The sequence below is a fragment of the Amphiprion ocellaris genome, chromosome 3, assembly GCF_022539595.1.
Source record: "Amphiprion ocellaris isolate individual 3 ecotype Okinawa chromosome 3, ASM2253959v1, whole genome shotgun sequence".
Lineage (NCBI taxonomy): Eukaryota > Metazoa > Chordata > Actinopteri > Pomacentridae > Amphiprion > Amphiprion ocellaris.
In genome coordinates this window covers 10253476-10278108 of record NC_072768.1, presented here as the reverse complement: position 1 = coordinate 10278108, position 24633 = coordinate 10253476, and the positions used below count along the sequence as shown (strand labels likewise).

The window sequence follows — 24633 nt, the reverse complement described above, 5'->3', positions numbered from 1 at the left end:
CTACGCCCCGTCATTACAAAGGAGCAAATTAAACTGTGCAACAGCGGTTCCTCTGAGCACTGGAAGCCTGTGAAGGAGCTCTTCTCGGCCCTTGACTTTGTCTCATGCCTTCTGTCCAGCGTGGTATTAAAAACAACAAACACGTGTTCTTTTTCCATTTTTGCGATGCAATCTAGTGAACAACTGCAATTGTGTAAATATAATTTCCAACACATAGAAAAAATGCCTCGATTAGAGTGAAGACAGTTGCTACTTAATTAAACTAAAAGATTTTGTTAGGGAAATTTGATTTTCTGCACAAATACTGATATTCCTCATATTAAAATTTATAATGAAAAATCACATAATATTTAATCAACAGTACTTTAGAGTTAAAAAATCAATAGAATAAATGTTTTGAGTGTAATAACTACACTTTGTAGATGTAGCAGATCAGGCATCTTCCCCACATGTACAGTCTGTCTCTTGCTAAATTATAAACTAATTTAGAATTAAATATAGACAGTCACTATTTGCAAGGATATAATGAGTGACTAATTTATTGTTTATTATGATGATAATAATGTAAACAAGTATCTAACAAGCAGTTAGCGGTAATATTGCTGCGTGAGAGTGAGTGAAAGTGGACAAGACGTGAAGTGAAACAAAGTAGCTGGTTGCGCTGACAAACGACATGCCGAAACAGATGTTCCTGCAGGTGGACGTGAAGATCAATAGGCGGTGGAGAGCAGCTAGATAGTTACCTGAGCTGCTGGAACTTGTAGCAGATGTTAAACAGACTGATGCCCTGGAAGGCTGATCAATGGACAGGAGGCAGATGGAGGAGAACATGGAGGAGTGCTGGGAGGCGCTGTTAGCAGAGAGAAACATAAAATAATGGGAGCCACATTTGATATGCAGATGGGCGCCTGTCCACAACATTAACCCATCAACGCGAAAATAATAAGCTTCAACTTTGGAGAAAACTTCAGCTTCATCCAAAACTCTGCTCCCTTCATCGACTTCTGTGTCATACTAATTACTGGCGAATTTATTTCTTCAAAGTCAGGATCCTGTTAAGGTGATTATTTGTCCCATATCATAAATTCTAACCAGGTAGGTTAGGGCAGCGTGATGACCGATATCAGGTGTGAGAAATGAGATTCAGCAGTTTTGCTGGGCTAAAAACTTGCCTAATTAGAAGTGGTAAGAGGTAGTGTCAAGCTGTGATCTAACAGACTATCACCTTTACCTCCCATTAGTGAATTAACTGCACGCTGAAAATCCCAAAGTATCTCTCGGCCATCACTAGTGGCTCTAACTAGTGCGTTAACAATCTGATTTTTTTCTTACTTGCAGCATTTCGAGGGAAATATTTTTCACATATTTTGCAAATACAGTAAGCAAGCAAAAAAAAAAACTATTCAAAATATTCTCTTGACAGCTTGAAAATATCACAATAAATTGCACTCGGTGAATGACACAACTCAATGTCAAGCTCGGTTTACAGTTAATAACAAGTGCAGTGTTCCTCCAGTACTGTGCACCTGCACAAGCACAAAACTCCAGAAACACATGCTTACTGTACACACACAATCTCAGACACACACACATGCACAGATCTTCTGACATCCAGCGTCCCAGTGGCCTCGCTGTCCGAGAAGCAACTTGAACTAGGCGATAACCTGATAGACTTTATCTTGTCTTTCCTGGGTCTCAGTGAAGCCTGAAGAAGACACTTCAACTGCACAGCATCCCCCCAGAGTCCTAACCTTCCCCTCATCTCTCCTCGTCGGCATCGGTGCCTGAGAGCTGTCAGCGGCCTGTTGCTTATTGATGTTTCTGCATGTTTTATGTCTTTCGGAGATATGACGGCCCTGACACAGTGCTGATTTCAATCAGCTCGCCACATACCGCAGAGAGTGACAGCTGGGAAAGTAAGAAGGACAAAAAAAAAAAAAAAAAAAAGAGAGAGAATTGGTGGGGATGTCATTGGCTCAGATCAGCTCCGGCCTTGTGTCTGACCGAGGATTCTCCTCCCTTCTAATGAAAATGTTTCATTCACATCTCACATCTCATGCCTCCCTTGCTGATGAATTCAATAGAAGAAAAAAGAGAAACGAATAGTGAGGGAAAGAAATTCAGCTTTTGTCAGATTGGGGAGGCAAGAAGAGAGGATGACCCCTGAGCCAAAGGTTCTGACACTGCATCAATCCCTTTAGGGGTGAGGCCTGCTGGACTAGCTCTGGCTGAAGATTACTTCAGCACATCTGAGGGATGGCTGCTCTATCTATTTCACACATTCTATGCAGAGGAGAGCCTTGTATGCTTTGGATCCTGAGCTGCCCAGTAAATTAGGTCTGAGATCATTCCATGGAATGAGGGGAGCTATCCAAGGCAATTCAACTCCAAACCATTGACAGAGAGCTTACCGAACCCCCGAAAAAAAAGAGACACACATCTACTCCCTCTTTCTCTTTATGATACCAAATAGAATGTACCGTGGGTAATCCCAATAAGGCTCTTTACTTGCAAATTCAAGTATATGCACACATGTACCGATAAGACGCTCCCACACAGCTTTCTCACATACATGCTATTGAAAAAACATGCCACTTTTATTCAGCTGTCTGGTGCTTTTGTCCTAAAGAGAAGTAATATCTTTGACTCATTAGAATGTGTGACGCTAAAATATGATGCAATGTAGATTCTCATCAGGGGAAGTATTTTTTGGCCTGAGTCATACAGATTTTACAATTTTATATTGCAAAGTTACCAAAATAAGATAAAAAATAATCTACATTTTTTTCTTTATTCCCAAATTATATATTCTATATACATTCAGTGATAAAATGCCTAGGTATTTACTTTAATACTGATATTTCACTATGTTTTTCTTACCTTGTTTTCTACAGTGTTATCGCCGACTTTAATTTAATCTCAACTAGACTTTAAAGTAGGAAAAAAAATCTCCAAGATCTCCTAGGCTTTTCAAACTTGTGTTTGTCTGAATCTGATAAAGCACAATTTATTCACGTGTTTTCATTGAGAGATATCAAATTAATAGCTCTAGTCTAGGTACTTTACTTTGAGTGCGCTGTAATATTTCATTTTTTATAGAACACAATTACCGCAGCCATAATGAGATTCAAAACAAAGACTAAATTAGCTGTCATTAAATTATTTCAATTTCCTTACCCTAATAGAAGATTGTGACAGGTGTCATAGTTGCCGTTATGTTTGGCATCGCAACATGTTATAATGGATAATTGATCCATCAAAAAACATCAAGCCAAGGCAATAACTGGCTTGAGACTGGCATACTGAACATGCAGAAAATCGAATTTAACCCCATGTTGACTAAGACACTCCCTTGCTCTGTCGATCAAGCATGTCTCTCGGTGACAGCTCTGTTCACATGTTGTTAAATAATCTAAAGGGAAAAAAGAAACATGAAAGAAAAAGCAGTCTCAGAGGAGCTGTCACAGAGAAAGGAAAATGCCATGGGGGGTGAGGAATGCCTTCAGTCGCGCAGCTTTTCACATTTTAATTTCAGTCTGCAGGACTGACTCATGGTAGCGCCTGAGTGAGTGGGTCCTGGGAGTCAGGGCTCGCGCTGACCCCTGAGCATAGACCAGCCCAGAGAGATGTCAGCTGAGAGCTCCTGAGGATCACCAGGCTGCCAAGCGCTTTGAAAGCTGCTGCCAATTCAGCCTAAGTTTCAGCTGAATGGTCGCTACAGAGAAGGGGAGCGACAGCAATAAAAACAGGTTGCAAAAGGAAGAGAATTTGCTTTCAAAATGTATTTGGCCTTTGACCTTGCATCCAACCCTGTGGCCTGCGGCTTTGAAGCCGAGCATATTTTTTTGAGAGACACTGAAAGAGGGGAGGGTTTTAGGGGTGGACTTGGGGCCTGTCAGTATAAATATATTAATAATCTGACAGCTTCATCTGCTTTTGAGGGCTAGACTTGACAGCTGCACAATGGCCTGCGCTGTAGTCCTTCTCGTACATGTCTAGCTTCCCTGTCTGAACAACACAGAGAGTTTATTAAGACATCACACTCTTGTGAAGTATTGATTTTACACCAGTCTCTGTCACTTACTGTATTAGCCAAAGCAGGAGCTCCAAAATAAACTATGACAGCTGCATGTAACCTGCTGAATATGTTTGAGAGAACTGCTCAGTTCAGGTAAATTTGCTTTTTATTTTGTTGTACATCTTTAATCTAGTATCGCCTGGCCAAGTTCCGTGATCAAACATAAACACACAACAGAAAAATGCTTTGATTTTTTTTTTCTTTTTTAAAAGGGAATTCAAATTTTTTGACAGTGACAAATAAAGGAGAAATGCATTAGAGGAAAGATTGTTGCAATTAAGTTTCTGCATCTCCGGAAAAGGAGCAAATGCTATCTTGAACAAAGGAGGGGGATGTGCATCTGCCTGTGGAAATGCGCCCCGCCTCTCAGACAGTGGGTCTGTCCGTGGAGAGACAGAGGCAGAGAGGGGTCAGAGGGAGCACAGGTAATTGAGGTGTCCCCTCCCCTCCCTTTTTTCCAGGGTTTCTCACCCCATCCTTTCACCCCCCACCCTATCCACACAGCGGGCACAATTACGCTCCCCATCACCCCACCAGCTGGCCCCGTGATCCCACACTTCTTACTAAACGCGACTCCATCGGCCCTTTTCCTCTTAACCTCTCAGCACCCGCTCCAGGGGAATGGTAAGGCTGCACACAAAACTGAGGAAAAAACTCGCACAGTTCTACTACTTTTAACACTTTTCAAAAAAAGAAAAATAAAAAAGAGAAAAGGAAGAAGTTCAGTTAAATGCAGGCTGCGCATCGAGAATTAAACTGAGTTCACAGAAAGTGTACATCTCGAAGTACGAATAATGTTTGGGAAGTGATTTAACTGCAAGGCTATAGTGAATGTAAGTGGCAATAGGAGGCTGTGAATTAGTTGTAGTAAGATATTATTGTATTGCGTAACAAGACACTGCCAATGTTGTGACAATTAATTTTGCACTTTAAATTAGAAGAAAAGTGACACATTTAGATACATTTGAATAAAACTGACAAATTCTACTTTCAATAAAGACCAGTCTGTCTAACATCGGGGATGCTAACAATTTAAATCAAGCTGTAATAGCTATCAACATGTATGTTAATTGAGTGGCTTGAAATAGATTTCAACACCCGAGTGTCAGTCTGATCATATTTCTCGAACACGCTCTGAGTGTCTCTTGATAGACAGTGTTTTCACTCCATCCCTTCACATTAATGAGTGGGAAGGCTCTCCTGTGCGTTATTACCTGAAATAATACCATATGGTAAAATGTAAACAACATCTGCATATTCATGTCATAACTTCATCTGTTTAATTAGTTCCAGCAAAGCAGTTTACCCTCTGAGGCCCTCCCTGTCAGAGCAGTGATGGTAGAGTCGTGCCCTGCTGTCGGTCCTGACAGTCCTCCATTGTTCAGCTGACGCTCCTGCCCTGTCGGTTTAATGCCAGGTGCATCTTTACAGGCCACAGATCAGGTGAAGCGAGTTAGTGAGCTTCTTTCACTCTGATGCCAAACCTGACACATCCCTGTTTAGCAAGGAGACCCACCAATTATTTAAGGATATTCTTCTTTCTTATTATTATTTTTTCTTTTTTACCTGTAAACACAGTTTGGTCAAAGACGCCATCTCTGACATGCATCACCTGCTCTCAGCACACAGCCAATAATACATGTGGTGATCTGTTTTTGCTCTCGCTACCACACCGTCAGGCACAATGTGACACATATTGCTCAGGTCAATCGCATGCGCAAAATAATACCAGATACTGTTTATTTTGTTTCCTGATTTACACCCAAGCAAAGATCAGACCTATAGACAATTGCCATGCAATATAATTCATGCAGACATATGCCTCATGAATAGGTGCTCTTTGATATGTAACACTGCTTCACAGTATTTGTAGGCACGTTTCATTTGGCAACCGGTACTTTTCTATATATTACAAAAACAACCCTAGTGCCAGAACATTCACAATATTTTAAAAATATTTTTTTCCTTTCTTTTTTTTTTTTTTGACACTTTCAATTCTATGTCCTGCAATACGAAGAAACAATAAAGAAATACAGAGCAATGTGGTATGAAAAGCTTGAGTGGGTATTCTCTAATTAAATTCTCCTTCATCAGGCGCTCGTTTGTGCACAAGCATTAATACTTTTGACCCCTTGCAGCCTGAACACTAACATGCCTGAGGAAGGAAAAAGAGGAGGGAAATGAAAGAGAAAAACATGAGGGAATATCTTATTAGGGAAGTCAGGCATGTTTTGGCCCTCGTTTCTTGATGGCTGCTCTTGGTGTCGCGACCTACTGGCGTCTAGCTAATACGACAGTGTATGCCATGCCATTGTTCTCAATCAATAACTAATTATCAAAGTACTGGCTCCGACTCGTATTGTCCTCTTTGCTTGGAGCCCCTTGTTGTGGACTGAAAGACAGAAAGCGGAAGAAAGGGGAAAGGAGGGTGGCTTTTGGCTGCACAGTGATGCTGCCGCCACAACATCCTCGCAAGCCTTTCAAGATACACTTTGCCATCAGTTTGAATTACCATTCCCTACTAATTGATATGAATTAGAACAGAAGAATTATTGTTGCTGCTGAATGTCATAACGATATCCTCAAAGTAATCATGGGAGACAAAAAGAGAACAGCACAAAACACACAAGCAGACCAAATAAGAAAAGACAAATTAAGCCGACTCCTGCTAGGGACTTTGCAAACGAGGCTTTAGACAATGGGGAAAGAAAATTAGACTGCTACCAATCTGTATGTTTCATTATTTCAATCTTGTTTGCAAGTATGAACCATGATTTTAACTAAAGAGAACGGAGTCCTTTTCCAGCAAGAAAGCATGGAGCTGTGCTTTATTTGCGAGCCGTATCTTAACCATCAACAGGTTCAAACGCAGCACTCTAATCACTGATACAATGTCCTTTTATCACCTTGTCATTGTTAGTTGGTTTTTACAAATGAGCTGACAGAAATAGAGGAGCCCAGTAATTCGTAGTTGGCAACATATTGAGGATTGTGCGCTGGTGCCTGCCTGTCTATGTGCTTCCTAATAGAGTGGCAAGTCCTGTCATCCCGCGTGGTGACACAGTTCACTTCTCCGCAGTCCTGTTGGTGCGACTGGCACCAGGACTGGGGGGGCTGAAGCCCCCAGGAACCCGAGGGGTGGCTGGTGCCCCAGTGGCAGGCAGAGGTCAGCCTGGTGAAAGTGCTGCCCTCAGGACAGCGAGTCTAATCCCACAGCAAGAGTATGGCAGCTGGAGCAGCCCATCCGTTCAGCCTGTGTAATGATATCACTTATACTAGATCTGATGTCTGACCTCATTACCAGAGTTTAATTGTGTTGCTAACAGAGTTTCAGTTCTTCTTTTCTCTGGCCTCTTTTTTGTTTTTGGATAGCTCCTTAAAACAATTTCTTTGTTGCCTACAAAACTAGATTGAAAAAAAAAATAATACTTAGTTTTAGCTGCATATATAAAATATTCTTTAAAAATTTTTAAATCAGTAAAATGGAACTGTAAAATTAAATATTTGATCTTTATTAATCATATTTATTCTTAGCAACTCTTTGAGTGCTTCATAAAAGTTCAAAAGTATGACATACACACACAAGATACTGTTTATATTTCTGGAAAATTAAACTTTCCAGTGACAATCTCCAGCTTTATTTTTAACCTAAAAATGACACTAAACAAATTTAAACTCACCCTGTTTTTTAATAGATGACAGGTGGTTATCGATAGGGTAATAATTTCAAAATTGAGAAGAGGGTATTAAAGCAGCAGTTCATTAACACCTTTTAAATATACCTGGTCCTTATCACATTGTGTTTATTACAGATGAGTGTGAAAAAGCTTCACTACATATGTAAATGACCATGGTGTTGTTCACACTTTTAATTAGGAAATTTGTTTTATTTTTTGTTCACTACACAACTCTAGGCAATGATTTAAAAGTGATAATTTTACCCTTAGATTTTTATATTGAGGTTTTCACTCATCAGATTTATGTAAAGCTACATGTTCTGGATAACTGCAGGGGACCGGGTATTATGTCTCAGGGGAAATATTTCTTCTCTATTTGTGCACACTGTTTTGATGCATGAATCCAGAAAAGCCACCCCCGCCCTAACTTGTTATGAGCCGTGCAACCTGAGAGCCAGCCATAACCTGCCCTCCACCATGAAGGAAATAACTCTCTTTCATGCCATGACACCACATGAAATATGAATAATGAAAACAGACAGAGTTGTGGTGTAAATAGGAAGCGTAACTGGGGCTTGGAGCTGCAGATAGCGGCTGTGTTTCCTCGCTATCACCAGCCCTCTCCCTCCCACACAGCTCAAGAGGCAGTGTCATCTTCGTTTCCTACTCGGTGTCCAAGCTGCAGCCCTCCATAACCCGTACGCTGTTAGGAAGCTACCACTGGGTCGTGAGGAACGGGCCACCACTGTTAATGGGGTGGCTCTTTGAAAACATCACAACACAAGTAAACAGGGCACTCCGTTGTGTATTAAGTGCAGTGAAAGTTTGAGTAAAAGAATCAAGGTGGGTAAAGGTTAGAGGCAGAAGGTATGTTTGTGCAAACAGCAGTGTGTGTACAGGTGCAATGAGAGAGATGCCGCGCTGTATTGAAAGTGCCTCATTACTGCCCTTACCATTTCCTTCATATAGTGTAGCTATGTGCCCTTGAAAACAGACCCCAATTAATTCTTTGCATTGTGCATGTGGATAGATTTTCCAATATTCTCATCATGAAAGAGCAATTATAATTCCATGATTCATATGCACACTCCATTTGAAGCAGCTAGCCTCGCCCATTGTCAGTTGTCAGAGAAGAGGATAAACCATGAAAAGGCCTAATCCTGCTATGGGCAGCAGGCTTTAATGAGCAGCCTGTCTCAAGCAGAGCCATGTGATACCCTGGCTGGGGCCAGACCAGTGCATCGTGGAGGTCAGCTCCTAATGGAGGGCTCCGTGGCTTCCCCTCTGGAGAAGGGTGGAGCCCACTTACGTTGACCTGTTAAGTCAAGTTGCTCTCCTCTGACCCGCCAAAAGATGCCTGAATGTGGGAGATTGTCAGGAAAGCTACAGCACAAACAGCCGTGCTGCCTGCAGGCAATGAGGCTCGCTAGAATGAAAGGACGGGAAAAAAAGAAAATGCCAGCTCAGAACAGGAGACTGGAGCCTGTGAAAGATGTAAATTCAAAGCAAAAGCAGCAGAACTTTAACCTATGGGCTATTATGCGGCAAGTGAAATAGAGCTGCCGCTTGGAATTAAGGGACAATAGGAAGTTCAGGCCAGGGGCATTTAACCAATGGACATCTAGTGTATCAGATCCCAATCTTAATGACATCAGTGACCGAAGCTTTGCAGAAACTCTGATCTCTGGTGGCATAAAGAAAGGGTCGCGGCCAGGGGGGATTAGTGAAATATATGGAAAAACTGAAAAAAAGAAAAAAAAATGAAAATAGAAAGGATAATGAAAAGAGGTTATGAGAAACCAGGGGAATATTATTACCGGACTTCACTGAGATGCAGAGGGGAGGAAAAAGCTGTACAAATAGTCATGGGATTGCAAAGTCAATAATACGTGCAATCTTCACAGACAGAAAGCTATAATCAACAAGAATCCATATTGAGGGTGAATGCCAGAGTTTTTCAAAATGTCAGTGGAGTGTGTTTGCAGAAGGGCAGGAATGACAGATGAAGAGCAGGGAGGTGAGTGGCAGGGACACAAGGACAGGCAGACTCTGTGCTGATGAGGTCCTGGACACAGAGACCAGGCAAAGTGCAGCGCCAGGCCAGGAGAGCACTCTGCCTCAGCCTGCTCCCTACAGAAAAGCCAAGAGGAGTCAGCAGCGCTACCGCTATCTAATGGGAACCCTCCACTTAAAATTCATAGGTTAACAAGACAGTAGGCAGCCCGGATTGCAAAATGGTAGCAGGAGTGATTTGTGAAGACACTTTCAATTGACGATTTTAGCAATGATAAAATTACTTTTCCATTCTTAGTATAGTCCTATAAAACACAATGTTTTGTAATAACGGGCAAAACACAGCAACTGAAAAATGGGTGATTGTGCAGGAAGTGCAGGTTTTTTGTGTGTGTGTGTGAATATAAGCACTTAAAGTTGAGTCATTTTAGGGATATAGATATTTTCCATTTTCAACTCTGACAAAAATGCAGTGAAATAGAGGGGCCATTTTTTTCTTTTTCGATTTCTGTCTCGTAAATCCTTTTCAAACGCAATTCCCATTCTTCTTTTGAGGTCTTTTAAGTCATTATAAATGTTTTCTCTCTCCCTCTCTTTCTGTCTGTCTGTCTCTCTCCCCTCTCCCTAGCTTTAGTCTTCTTGAATAAAATAAGTGCAGATTTGCTGGAAATCAGTGGCTTTTGTGTGTGGCTGCAGGAGCATGGTGAAATGTTTGGACACTAATACCCATTCATTTCGGTAGCGCCATAAATAAAAGCTGCCAGCTATGCGGCTGCCGTGAAGTGGTATTCTTTGGTGCCCAGCGGGATGTCCTGTTCACATTAGCGCAGCAGGGAAAACTGGCCGGAACAGCCAGACAACTAAATCAAGACATTGTCAACTTCTGACAAAATTGCTATGGGGGGAGAACCGGTTTTAAGAGGGGTTGTGCATGTCTGGTTGTATGCATGTTGCAGTGTGTGTGTGTGTGTGTGTGTTTGTAAGACACAGAGAAACAGACAGGGAGAGCAATAGAATGAGAGAACAGGGGAGGCATGGGGGAGAGATATATCTTTTCAAAATTTAGTATATTCTGAAAAATAATTCCTAACTGAGTAACACCATGGGGCTGACATGAATGAGGAAGTGTTGCTAGAATGGAGACGACAGGGCTTAGCTCAAGAAATAAAACCTAAACTTCCACAAACACTCATCTCTCGTTGTGTTTCCTTCCTAAATCCATGGTAAAACGCTTGCCAGGATCAATTTTCCAATATGTATGAATGGTGTGCAAGTGTTCATATTGTGATATGATAGAAATGCCACAGAAAAATATACTTGCAATATGTTCTGACTTTGTCGCTACTGAATTTGAATCAAAGCAGCAGATTCCTGACTCATTTTTAAGCGATAGTCTCCTAATTAACAGCTAAACATAAGTATCCTGTCTGTACATATGAACTTTATTAATCCTACTACACCCAAAAGAAAAAAAAAAGTCGGGGGTCCAGGTCGGGACAAGCAGCCCACATGTGGCATAATGTCATAAAGCATACTCCTTTAAGCCCAGTTCCAGCCCTGGGCTAGAGTTGCAGGTGGTCGATTGCCTGGTCTTCGCAGAGGTTAACTCTTAGGGAGCGCTAAAAGCTGCAGGTTTGAAACGGAGTCCTATCATCACTGTAGTCCTTAGTGCCAACAAGACCCAGATAATGACAACTCTGACCTCAGTTAAGTACATAGCACAGCAAGAGCTCTTGGATGTGCTGCCCAGAACAATGTACATGGAGAAGAGAAATGCCGCGCCAGGGCCACAGCTGGGACATGCCATGCCTGTGGGCCTGCCATTTTGATTAGGGCTAAGTAAGCCTTTTAACATAGTTAGATTGAAAAGGAAAAAAAGACAGGGTGGAGCTTCTATTCATATATTTTCGCCTTATAAAGCCTACTTGACAACACAGTGGTTCAACACTTCCCTACAATGGGGAAATGAACCATTACAGTGCATGTCAGAGGCCTAATGTGTACTCCAGATTATATGCGGAGGAAAAGAATGAAATGAGGTTTGGCAGTGCCACCGTGAGGTTGTGGCTGGACTTTGTGTATCTCGAGGCGTCCTGGAGCCCATCCAGACTGCCCCTCTTTTGGAGTTCTGTGAACTGGAGATGAGAGGAGTGCTCCCTCTTTCTGCAGGCTCTAAGTTAGAGTCTTTGCTGTGGGGTTCAGTGGACCTTGAGAAAACACCAGTGAATCCGTCACCATCATCTCTCCTGGGACAAAGCTGGCTGGCCACTTCTGAAGCTCCACTGACCCAAGGCTTGAACCCTGCTGCTCTCCATTCCCTGCCCTACACAGCCACTGGGAATCTATGACCTCAAGTTCATCGGGAATCACACACTTGCGTGGCAGTTTCAAAAGCAATGGCTGGCTCTGTCATGTTTTTAAACTGTGTTGTGCCCTCCACTGGCTCTGTGCAAATTTAACAAAACAAAATATTGACACGCACACTTTCTGTGTTTAACAATTACTCATTTGCAAGGCAGCGAAGACATATTGCGGGAAACAAAGCTCTTTTTTAAAAAATAAAAATAAGTGTCTTGTTTTTAAACATTGTGCAGTCTCCACATTAAAAACATATCATGAAATATGAAAACAGTTATGATATTGTAATAGCTTTCTTAGTGCATCTGAGCCCAGATGGCTCTTAATTGGTTGGCAAAGGGAGCAAGAGGTCTTTTTTTTGAGGCATGAGTGTGTGATTGTTGCTGCTGAATTGCTGCTGTGAAAGGCTGGCTGCGTGATGTGGAGATGGAACAGTGTGAGCACAGGTCGCACAAAGGAGCCACCAGCCCTGCACGCGGGGGGATGTTGGGGGTGTATAGTGTGTGTCTGTTGGAGGGTGCGAACGCAAGACAGCTTAAGATGGGAAAGTGGAGACATGTAAAGGGGGGGAAGGATACACAGAGAATCTGCAAAGAGTGAGAAAGTCATCAAGACTTTCTATTTTTTTTAATCCAACAACAATCCTCTCGTACTATAACGCTGCTCAGGCATCGTATATTCAGCTGTTCACTAACCAAAAACACAACTCTAACATATTTTAAGAACAATACTTGGATAGTTTTCTGCTGCCTCTCAAAATAAATGTTTGATTGCTTTTTATCTACACTGACATTTTCCAATTAATACCAGTTTCAACACTTACTGATGAATAGAATTTTCTGCAACACTATAATCTGTATTACACACTACATATTCCACAGAAAAAATTACTAATATCTTTCACATTTTTCACACATTTGGGAGGAAGTTTGACATTTTCGCAACACTTCATTAACCAAACAACTACAGCACTATTAATGTAAAAGTAACTCCAGCTATGGTAGTCAGGCAGGCAAACTGGGTAGAGCTCAGAAGCTTCCTATGCAATTAAAATCCCTATTCATGGCATTCTGATTTGTACTAAATTGATATGAGATATGGAATTTTGGATTACAAAATGAACCGTTTCTTTTGTTTTTGTCAGCATGCAGAAAACAAACTGAACATTGACCTCAAAATTGTAGATCCATCCTTTCCATTTCTCGTGCTACTCTTTGTGGCATTCAAAAAACTTCACCTCATTTCAACACGTTGCTGCCTCACACACCTGCATTATTGCACAAATTCCGTGTAGGTAAAATAAATTTAACTGAGCTGTCCTGGCTTAATAAAACACTGCAAGTTCTTAAGGCTGTGTGCAGGGAGACATAACCAGGAAAGATGAAGACCTAACACTTGTGCAATACCTTCTAACAGGATGTCTTTATGGCAAGGAGCAAAATTAAGCTGTGTCAAAATGGCAGGCCAAGGGAGAGGTTGCGGTAGACATCAAATCAACAGCAGTCCAATACAGGATCCCATTATCAATGACACTATATGGGTGCCCCCGGCCAAAAGTCCCCTGCACTGGAGAAGTTAAGGTGTTGCTTGATTCATTAGTGCCTGTGTCTGAGCCGAGGTGATGGCTCTCTCATTGTCCTGAGAGGGGTGAAAACTGGAATGTCTTTTCTTCCTGTCAACACTGTGTCACTTTAATTTCTTTTTCTGACGCCCAGTCTTGACACCTGGAAAGGTTTTGACCGCACATGGTAGCAAGGGATCATAGGAGAGTCCTATTTAAAGGGAGTGGTTGACACTGTTGACATTTCATTCTCATTCTTCCTTGCTGCCTCACCTTTTCTTGTAAGAATAAAAAAAATGCACTGAATTATAGGTAGATAAGTTGTTCATTGTTTGAAAGGCCAGATAATGATCAGTCATAACTCAGATGTTCTTTAAAAAATTTGGACAGACACTGACACTATCATCTGCATGTTTGAAAATGATCACAGATGGCCAGCAGAGGGATTCTAGATATTAAAATATCTTGCAGTAATTTAAATTAAAGATCCAATCTCACTCACATTATTATTAACACAACTCAGAGGGAGACTTAGTGAGGCAATTTAATTGATTAAGATAGACTGAAGCCACAACTAAACAAAATTGTTAAAAGAGTGATTGTAATGCACATTATTATCTAGTATTTGTGTTGAAGTATTTACAGTATGAAGTCACCCGTAATACACTGTTAGAATATAATAGCTGTCGATGGATGCACAGTGCTAATAATGTAATGTGCCCCTCCCTGAGGGAGCTGATCTCCTCATCTGGGTCATGGTGAGTATTAAAAGGGTTAAGGGTGCACAGTAAATTTATTGTGGGTCTTCCAGCACCAATGGGCCAGAGCACTAATGGATGACCTTGGGGTTTGGCTGTTCCAGACTTGAGGAGATCATGTCTCACCACCTCCCTACCACCAGGATGACCCTGGTCCTCTCTGCCCCTGGCCTCAACCTTTAACTCACTGATCTTTGACCAAATTATTAAGCAGACACCTGCTTTCCGGTGTATGGCCAGAGAGTGGGGGGAGAACTCATTCTGAGTACTCTAATTTGATGTAGATGTGTGGTTCGACAGTGTAAATCTCGCTAAAGATAAACCCATCTGTTAGACTTCACTGCAGTGTGATTTTTTTTCTGATGCCTGCACACAGCATAATCATTTTACTGTTTACACTGGGTAATATAACTTCATGAAATTAATTAGCTTTGATAATCTATTTTAAATCTAGCACTATTGTTTGAAATCATGAAAATGCTATTGATTTATGGCCACATTACCTCCACACAATGCTGCATATAATTTATGAGGACAGGCCCCTGAGTGAGGGGACAAGTATTTTTGTAGGAGATAAAATTGGGCCCTACGGCTGTTGGCTCTGGTGAAATTACTTCCTGTTCATGTGATAGATGTACAATAACTTTCAGGTACAGTTCTCCAGAGCACACATAGAAGGTGTCATAACCTACAACTGATATTGTTGATAACAAATGAAGAGCTCAACTCGACATTTTTTTACCCACCTTCAAGGTAAGCTACAGATACATCACTTAGATATATCATTTTTACATAATAAAAAGAAAAACTATTTAGTTTGATTGTTTCCCTGTACACTATTACAATTTTATTCTATTTTTTTTCATGGCCAGAACATTCACACAATGACATATTCACGCTACACACACACACACACACACACACACACACACACACATTAACCCTGAAAGTGAAGGAGGGAGAGAACATTTTGCGATTATATCAACTATAAAATATAGTTTTCGTCAAGGGCACCGAGGTACAGGGACCAGCCCCAAAGACTGCTACGGACCTCGGGGACTAGTATGTGTCAAATTTGAGGGGAGAAAAAAGAGAGAAAAAACGCTGCCATTAAGGTATAGCTTGGAAATGACTCTGACCTGGGTCTGCCATCTTGCATTGTCCCACCATCTGCACAAATGTGAACTTTGCCTTTAAATCCTGGCTTCTCAATTAACATGTCCAGCTGGGTGGAGAATTCCGTCAGCTCCCTAATATCATTACTGCCACACCAGACTGTGATATAAATATTAAAAAAGTGCCCAGAGCTCTTTGCTTGCTATGTGAGAGCTTCTGCTTCTTGGGTTATAATGAAGTGCAGCCACGCAGCGGGTAACTGTAGAACGCATGGTCTTATTAGGGCTCCTGTAGACCGTAAGACAGAAAAGATAATGTCTTGAGCTATCTTTCTTTGTTCTTACTTTACTTTTACATGCCGGGTATCTTAGACACAAGGCAGCACCTTCATGGCAAAACAACACATCCTGCAATGCTGTACAACAGCAGAGGCTCAAGCCTCTTTGAGATATTCTAGTGGTCACAGACAAAGAGCGTTTAGAAAGCATCAAGTCTTCTTCCAAAATGCAAGCTGTGTGGTCTTTGTGATAGCCCCATTACAGCATGAAGGACTCTTACTTTAGGCTGTATGTCTGCATGTCTCTGTCTGTGTTTGCTTGTATGGATAACTGTACTTTCCAGGAAAAGAGATCTTAAGAGGAAGTCTTTGAATGTAGGACATTGGCGCTGTAGCGGTTAATCTTCCCCCACGGCTTTACAGACGGCTGTGGATTTAGGAGTTGGCATCATAACTGACCAGTGCTGTTTGATTAGATAACAGGGGATCTACTGCAGGCATCAATGGTCCACCGTGCTGAAATGAAACAGTGTGCTCTCCGCCCGTTCTGCTTAGAACACGTTGGGGGTAATTCTTGAACAGTCTGATTCCACAAGCTGCCAAGCAGCGTCCACCACAGCGATACCACGATCACGGTGATACTAAGGATAGCACCAGCTTGTACCAGATGTTGGGAATTGGCTGCCATTTAGGCTGTCATGGGTTGTGCCCTGCAGCTCTCCTTGAGACTCACTGTGCAGGATTGCAGGTGCTGATCAGTTGCCAAAAGGGGCATAAAAAGATGCTTGGGTTTGAAAGAAATAGTAATTATACTGAGACAACTAATGCTGTATTCTGCAATGACTGCCTTTTTGGCTTTTCACAGTGTGGCAAAAGATGGAGATAGGCACATATGCTCAGTGAAGACACTGAGCAGATGAATACCCTTTTGTCTATATTTGATACTAAAAGAAGTCCAGCTCCTCATGGATATGGACTCTGAGGTGACAGACTGAGGAACAGGAGGCTCCACATTTGTTGTAAATGCTGCAAACCTAACATTCTTGTATATAAACTCCACACTGAATGGGATTTACTGTTTCCCACTTTCATTTCTATCTCACTGCAATGCTGCAGATAAACCCCAAAGACATAACATTTCTGCTGTATACTATATGTTCATGGGACTACTTTGATGTCTCGCAAGAATTTGATATTGTGGATTAGGATTCATAGGATTTCTTTTCATTTTCAGCTGCTGAGCGAAACTGCATCTGTTAGAAACAAGACTAAATTACATTTAAAGTTTTTACTGTTTACACAATGCAAAGGAAACACATCAAATTCAGTCTATTAGGCAATGTGAAATACAAGTTCTCTGAAGACTTGTGAGTCCAGCAGCAGGACTGACTGGTTAAGCTCAGCCCTCGCTGTACTGTGGTGGAGGGCCTTTGTCCCCTAAAACGAAATATACTCTGAGTGCATGTGGGTGGATGTCACTTCAGATACAGATGCATTTGGGGTCTGCATGGGGGGAAATAATGTGCAACAATGATATCTTTGATCATTGCTAGAACTCCCCAACACAGGAACTGTGTCGAGTGTGGTTATCATCAACCCATTTCTATTCCCCCAGCACAAATCATTTCATGGCTCCTTCATCCCATGTGCCAGAACTGGGTTTCAAAAGCAATTTCAGCTGAAAAATAAGGTGCTTTTCTTCAATTTTCAAGCCATTTGTATCAGGGTTAGTGTTGTTTACCTAGCTAGTACACTGGTATTTACATACCTCTTTAAAGAAAAAAATGCCCTGGTATGATTTATGGACTGCAGCAAGAGCGCAATTTTCTATGTCGTACACCTAATCTGAGAGGGTATGGAGAAAGGTCACATTGGCCATACAAATACCATGGCCCTTCCACAGAGAGTGGGTGGATATTCATTCTCTTTAAAAAAATGTCAGTTAGGTCTGATTTATGATATGCAGAGCACACCGGGCTCGACAACACCTTTAGTTTCAGCCTCACGTCTGGGCCGATGTAATAGAGAGAATAAGAAAATAGAATAATTTTTCCTAAACTACTGTCTTTGATAACACAGTGGACACACAATACATCTAGGCAACAATAATCTAACATTTCTTCTGCCTTGGTTTTCTAGTGTTTTGCCTTTTTTCTTTGTGTCCCAATGACAACAACACTAGTAATAAGCAGCACATAACACGTTATAATTACGAAGAAGAAAATGAACAAGAAGCAGAGAGAGATGCTGTCAGGTGTTAGGATCAATGCCATGTTTCAGAGTTGTAACCTTTAGCCTCCCCCTTGACTCCTGTGTGATGTGATACCATGTGACTGACAGAGGTGGAAAATACATTTTCATGTACTTAGCGAACATGATACCACTATGAGAGCTTCTTTTTTCCCCCCTTAATTTTCAAAACACGTCTTTCCTCTGTAGTGTCTGGCATGAATTTGATCTGTTCAACAGGAAAGAATTAAACCATTATCAATCCCTCTCATGATTTAAACAAAGCCTTGGGTGATGTTTACTGTCCATATATGTAGTCCACTAACAATGGAAATCCTTTCAAGTATTATCCATTAAAACCTGACATTGTCTGGTGTATATTCATTTATATGAATATGAACTTTGTATTCCACAGTATAGCCGTGTGGCAAGGACGCCTGTTTTGTCTGCAGAGAATAAAAGGAAGATTCCCAAAAAGGTCAGCCAATTCACAGAACTGCTGAAACACTAAGCAAAAATAATAAAGGGCATCACAATCAAGATATCACTCTGGAACAAACCAATGAGTTGAAATGACAGCAACCCAAAACAACTGTAAAGCTGATGCAGTGTATGCTATATTTCAGGTGCATTTCAAGCTGCCACAATTACTTGTAGAGAAAAGAGACAGCAAGAGGAACTGTTGTGCATATGCATCTCTTTTGTCAGGATTTACTGTTCACATCAAAACAGGTTGGAAGAGATAATGCAGATACATTTTTGTGCTCCATGCGTCAGTGCATTTGTAGGCACATTGTCAGTGGGAGCAAATGGATCTATATAATACAAAAAGGAAAAGTATAGAGTGTCAGTTTTGAGATTCCATTTCATGTTCAGCGTTATACGCTCATTATTTACAGTGTGCTCACTCCTTGCATGGATGGACCAATTTATGGGGAAGCAGAGGATCAAGTTCAGTCCTAATGACAACCCTTCACTGACCTCTCTAGAGAAAACAAATGGAGCCCCAAGGTGATGTTTCAATATCACTAACTACTTGGGTGTCCTAGGGAAAGGAACAGATGTAGCCCTGAGGATGAGGAAGGGGTGAGGTGCAGGTCAAGGTCACCATACGCCAAGGTTAGGGTCAGATAAGCACGGCTGGCTCGGGGTCTTCACATGCCCACGGGCCATAAAAGGGAGGCGTGGACACAGACTCAAGAGCTATGGATCAAGTGTTATTCCACTGAGGACCGGAGGGGCGGGTGAAGGCAGGGGCACCGAGGTTCAGCACTGTCATATGCCTGCATTATACAGTTGCTCCAAGACTCTGAGCCTGCTTTGGGCTGTTGTTGGGAAGAAACTTACTAAATTATGAATGTGTTTATCAGTGACAGATCCTCTTTGAGTAATGCAGATGTGTGGTATGAAGCGGCGTGACAACTGTTTCAGCTTGCTTTAAAATTAGCTGCTACTTCCTCCTGGCATTTTGATGCAACTATCGGCAGAACAATTTGAAATGTAAAGCGAGACTCCGTTTATAATTAAGACAGTGCTAGCAGGACTTCAAAAGAAAACACAACAAAACTCCGTCTGCATTCATTTCTGTGCAACTTGGAATGCAAATTCGTATGTATATGTTACAACCACAACCAAATGATCTCTAATTGGAAAAATCTAAATGAATTACTTCAGGTTATTTGTTAAGACTATGAAATGTCAGACTATGCCATTAGTTGCAGTGGGAGATCCCATGGTATTTGGAGAGAATAAATTAGCTCTAGCACATTTATTTTGACTTAATTAATAAGATAACCTAAGTGATTTATTTGATTCCCCAGACTGTATGGCACAATAATAACCTACAGTACGAGGTAAATTTGCTAAATGTGTTCAACTAGAGAAGGACAACAGGAACAGAGTGAGACTGCAATTACTGTCATATTCATGGGGAGGAGGATGCTAATAGGGAGATTTTCTGCTCCAGATCAGATCAAATGAAACTGTATCCTGGTGGGTTGTGCTTTCTTTAATTAGAAGGTGCAAGTAGTTTGATAAACTCTTAAAGATTGTGGTTCCTCTGGTTGTCAGCTAATTACATGCCTGCTCATTCTGCTGTAGCACTCTGCAGTTCTTAATGCTTTTCTATATTATTCTACAATAACAATTGCAAAGATTAACAATGCTGTGCAGTATGTGGTTTTAATACAAATACAAAGACATGTAATTTCTCTATTCATCAATAATAACTCGAATAAGAATTCATAAGTAATGAAGAGTGTTGATCCTCCATTCATTTATTATTCATTTTTTCAGGTGAAAAACAAGAACTGACCTTTTATATAATGAGCAGATTAAGCAGGTTTCTAAACAGGAGGAAACTAAAAAAAATTATCTGCATTCTTCAAAGGCTCCAGGAAAAATACAAGACATTTCAGATGAAACTGAACTTTTTTGTGTGTCATTATCTATGCAATGAAAAACAACATCTTTAAAACCAATGAAGGATTTTATTATTCACTAATATATAACAAATCCTCTTCTCCTTGATGCCATCGCTGCACAAGCAGATGCCATGAAACTGTACTGTACAACATTTCCTCACTAGAGAAACAGTTTCCACAAAGAATTCAACTTTCACACACAAGAAAATATTCTCATAATGAGGAAAAAGTTCTCTAATTATCACTAGAAAGTATAAAGTATGTTGTCAAAATAAGAAGTGTGGCCAGCTTTAAAAAGGATGTTTTCTCAGTATAACATGTATTTATTGTAAGACTATCTCTTGTTAAAAGAACAACGATTAAAAAAGTTACACTGATAACTGAATGTCCTGAATATCACAATGTAAAGTGTCTAAAAGAAGTCTGAAGAGCTGCAGAGAGGACATAATGAATACTAAGGCAACCCAAATTCACTGTTTTGTTGTAGTCTTTAAAGAATTTTACACATTATCAGTTCTTCCAAATACCATCATTCATCAGTTTGGGTAGTTTCATTATGTGAGGTAAAAATGCAAGTTTTTTTTAAACTCTCTTAATAAAACAATAATTTAGTGATTGATAAAATATATTTCAGATGTCTGGTAGTGATACTGGGATATCGTTTATTCACAATACAATACATTGGTTATGTTAAATTCGTGACTGTTCTGAGCTACAGCACCACAAAACAATGTGATATTGCAAAAATAATCTGGATAATAATTCATGCAAATTTCATAGATGACAAATACAACATCAAGATATCAAGAGCACTTAAAAGAAATGAAATAGTACAAACCCACAACAATGCTATTCATGCGATATCGAATTAAGGTGAATTCATCCACTGTTTTAATTGATTACCTTCATTAATTGAATCCTCAATGACAGCAATGTCATGCTGCATAGATCCATTATATTATAAATATATCACCCTATATATGTCAGATATAAGTACAGTTGCTGATACTGGGTTCATTATTTGTCACTGATGATGTGTTATGTTGTGTCATGGTTGTGGATGTCTTTTTTATTATAGCTGTTGTTTTAATGAGATCTTAAGAAAAGCTGTCGGCAGTGAGTATATTAACATTAATAGCATCACGCATGTCAACTGTCATAAAATGTGATTGGCTACGTTCGGCAACATATAGGTAGAATAACAGTGAGAAAACCTAAGTAAGGCATCAGGAATCGATAAGACCAGAAAGAGAGAGAGAGGAAGACTGAGCAGGTAATGGAGGAGAGAGAGGGAGAGAGGGATGACTCCACAAAGGTCACCCTTTTTTGTAGTCAATAATTGACATTTAAACACACGTTTCAAACGTCACTGATAAAATTACGCAAGATAATGGACAGCGAGCTGCTTACGCTGGCATGCAATTATAACCATAATGAGATGCAAAAATGCTAATGTCTTTGTGCATGCTCCAGCCTCCTTTTGTGGGGTGCCGCGGCGTCTGTGGTGGATGATAGATGCCACGCTGGTGGTGGTAGACAGAATGGTGACATGTGGGAGTGGGAGCAAGCAGAGAACAGAACTGGGGCAAATATGCCACACACCCTCACAAGAGTAAATCCCATAACTGCCCGAGCTAATGCTTCCCTGAATGTTCTCCAAATCTATACAGTTAATTAATTGTTACAGATATTTTTTTCAATTACTGGGGGAAAAAAACAGGGTTTATAGGCTGTTAAGGGATGTTTTGAAATAGAAGAATGCCAAAGACATATCAATGTTGCATTAGATACAGGAGGAAATTATATTTTAAGGCCAAACATGCATTTACTGAAGATAAGAGAGCACATATTCCGAACCCTTAAACCAAACTTTTATCCTTGCACAACATGCAAAATTACACCTTTAATCTTGCAAGGTTCAGAAGCAATTAAACAGTCTTCATGAAATATCCAGTTCCATATCCACATAACTCACCCACAGAGCTTTTTTTTTTCTATTTTAGGGACATCGTATGGAAAGTCAAAGTACTGTATATTTACAGGCATGTATTCATTTAAGTCCCAAGTGTCAAAATTTTGTACTGACCACTAGCATTCATTCCCCAATTCAAAACTAAATGCTCCTTTCAGATGCAGCCAGAGATTTTTGTCTACATGACATACACCAATGCCTGAAACCTGAAATGAAATGAAATTAAAAGTAGTGCGTGAATATTCCTATAGACTCCCTCCCTCATTTGCAGGTTCACCCTCTCCAGACCTGTCGCCCACCCCTCTACCTCTGAAGGCTGATAAGAATGGGACACAAAACATGCTAGCAGTCATGCTGTTTGTTAGAAGCAATTAATTTCTCCAAGGCCTTCATTCCATTCAGGGTAAGCTTTTGTGCTCTAAATCCCACTATTCTGAGCTTCTCTTGTGCCATGTAGGAGGGTATGAGAGAGTGGAGGATCGGAAAAGAGAGGGAGAGCCCGAGACAGAAGCTTTGGATGACAGATTATCTTGGGCCAGTTAAGCATGTAATTGCTCAAATGAGTTAAAATCCCTTCAAATATCTGTCTCTGCACCTCATCACACCACTTCATACACTCAAATATTTGACAATTCACAAAGATAAACCTGAAAGGGGTCTTCAACAGCCAGCTGCCAAGACATTTTTTTTTCAGCTAAAGGAATATTATTGAATAGATTTCTATATGTGTTAGGAATATTAAAAAAAAAAAAAGATTTAAAAAAAAAAAAAAAAAAGGCTGTCATGCAGGCTTTCAAATCATGACTGATTTTCCTAAAACTTTAGTATTCTGAGCTGTTAACCGGTGCAAGACCTTCTATCATTTTATGCGCTGATGTCAAGATCAGCATGGAGCCTTAACATAAATGGATCTACAACATATCTGAACAATAATGCTAAAGATCAAGTAGCTGAGTGGATATGTCTCACATGAAAAGACGGAGGGATTGTTATACAGAGTAACACACGTTCAGATCTGGAAAATGTGTGCCTTCCTCTTGCCAAGTCTTTTTCACATGGCCACTGTTGCTCCACACTTTAACTGATGGATACATGCCTTAGAGGGAGAAGCTCTTGCATGCCAGACTTCTGAGGGTCACCGAATGAATGAACTATTCCCTTGTGCTTTCATTTTTAAAAAAAAAAATGTAATCATCAGTCTAATGGCTGCGTTACAGAGATTTTCCCCACAGCATCACATCAAAGAATAATATGAACTGTATTGTCCATGGTATTTAAATGCAATTTGACTGTAATAAAATGCAACTATTGCTTGCTATAGTATAAAATTACAAAATGTGTGTTTTCTATATGAAGCAATCAGCTTTCGTATGATGTTTGGGATGACACAAAGAGTGGTTTTGTGCATGATGGAAAACTAAATGTGATGAACATGATAGGCGAGGGAAAGATGGAGACTTTTTGCCAGGTGTATTTGGCCCTTGCCAAATGCCACCCTCAGAGCAGAGAGGGTGTCCTGCATTGCTTCCCTGAATGAATGCTAATGAGGGCGTGTGTGTATGTCTGAATGTTATTCACACCACATCAAACTGGGCCTGCAAAGAGGTGCAAAACTGGGGCTGGCAGTCTCCCAAACCAAAACAACCTGGAAGAATGTCAGACGTTACATGTGCCTAGGACATAGTACATGCATGGATTATTGTAGAGAAAGGAATTAGAAAGCCTACATTAACAGTGGCTCAGCTGTCATTAAAAAGGTGGAGCTGTCTCCCGGAAAACTGTTTATGCTTGTGTTCATAGAGAATTCTAGGCTCTTTAATTTTCTCAGCCAAAAAATAACAACAAAAAAAATCATTAAAGGAAATAAACAGGAATGTGGTAATATTGTTCTAATAATCAACTATTCTTTCTGGAGAAAGAAAAGAGAGATTGCATTTTTTTTAAGCTTAAAGTTTTTATTTATATAATTTGACATGAGTTCAGAGAAATTACACTATGAGAGGAAACCCTGCTGTGATAGCTTTGTGGGATTCAAAGCACATCTTTGAATTCAGTTTAATTTAATGGCACAGTCCTGGGTAACATTTCCACAAGCACATGAAAAAAATGGTCAAGTGTGATGGGAATTAAAAGAGAGAGGTAGAACTGAGATTACAGTGATAAAATTCAAC

At 40.5% G+C, this 24633-nt stretch overlaps 1 long non-coding RNA gene across 2 annotated transcripts in view; it reads right to left on the bottom strand.

The window, feature by feature from the left end:
- LOC111564875 (uncharacterized) overlaps nucleotides 1–24633 on the bottom strand; it is an 84559-nt gene that overhangs the window by 18529 nt on the left and 41397 nt on the right. The window contains exon 4 of one of the 2 annotated variants that reach the window (XR_008601228.1): nucleotides 744–850. The exons of the other annotated variant lie outside the window; for it this stretch is intronic. This is a non-coding gene — a long non-coding RNA (uncharacterized LOC111564875). The remainder of the gene's footprint in view (nucleotides 1–743; nucleotides 851–24633) is intronic. 2 annotated transcript variants of the gene reach the window in all.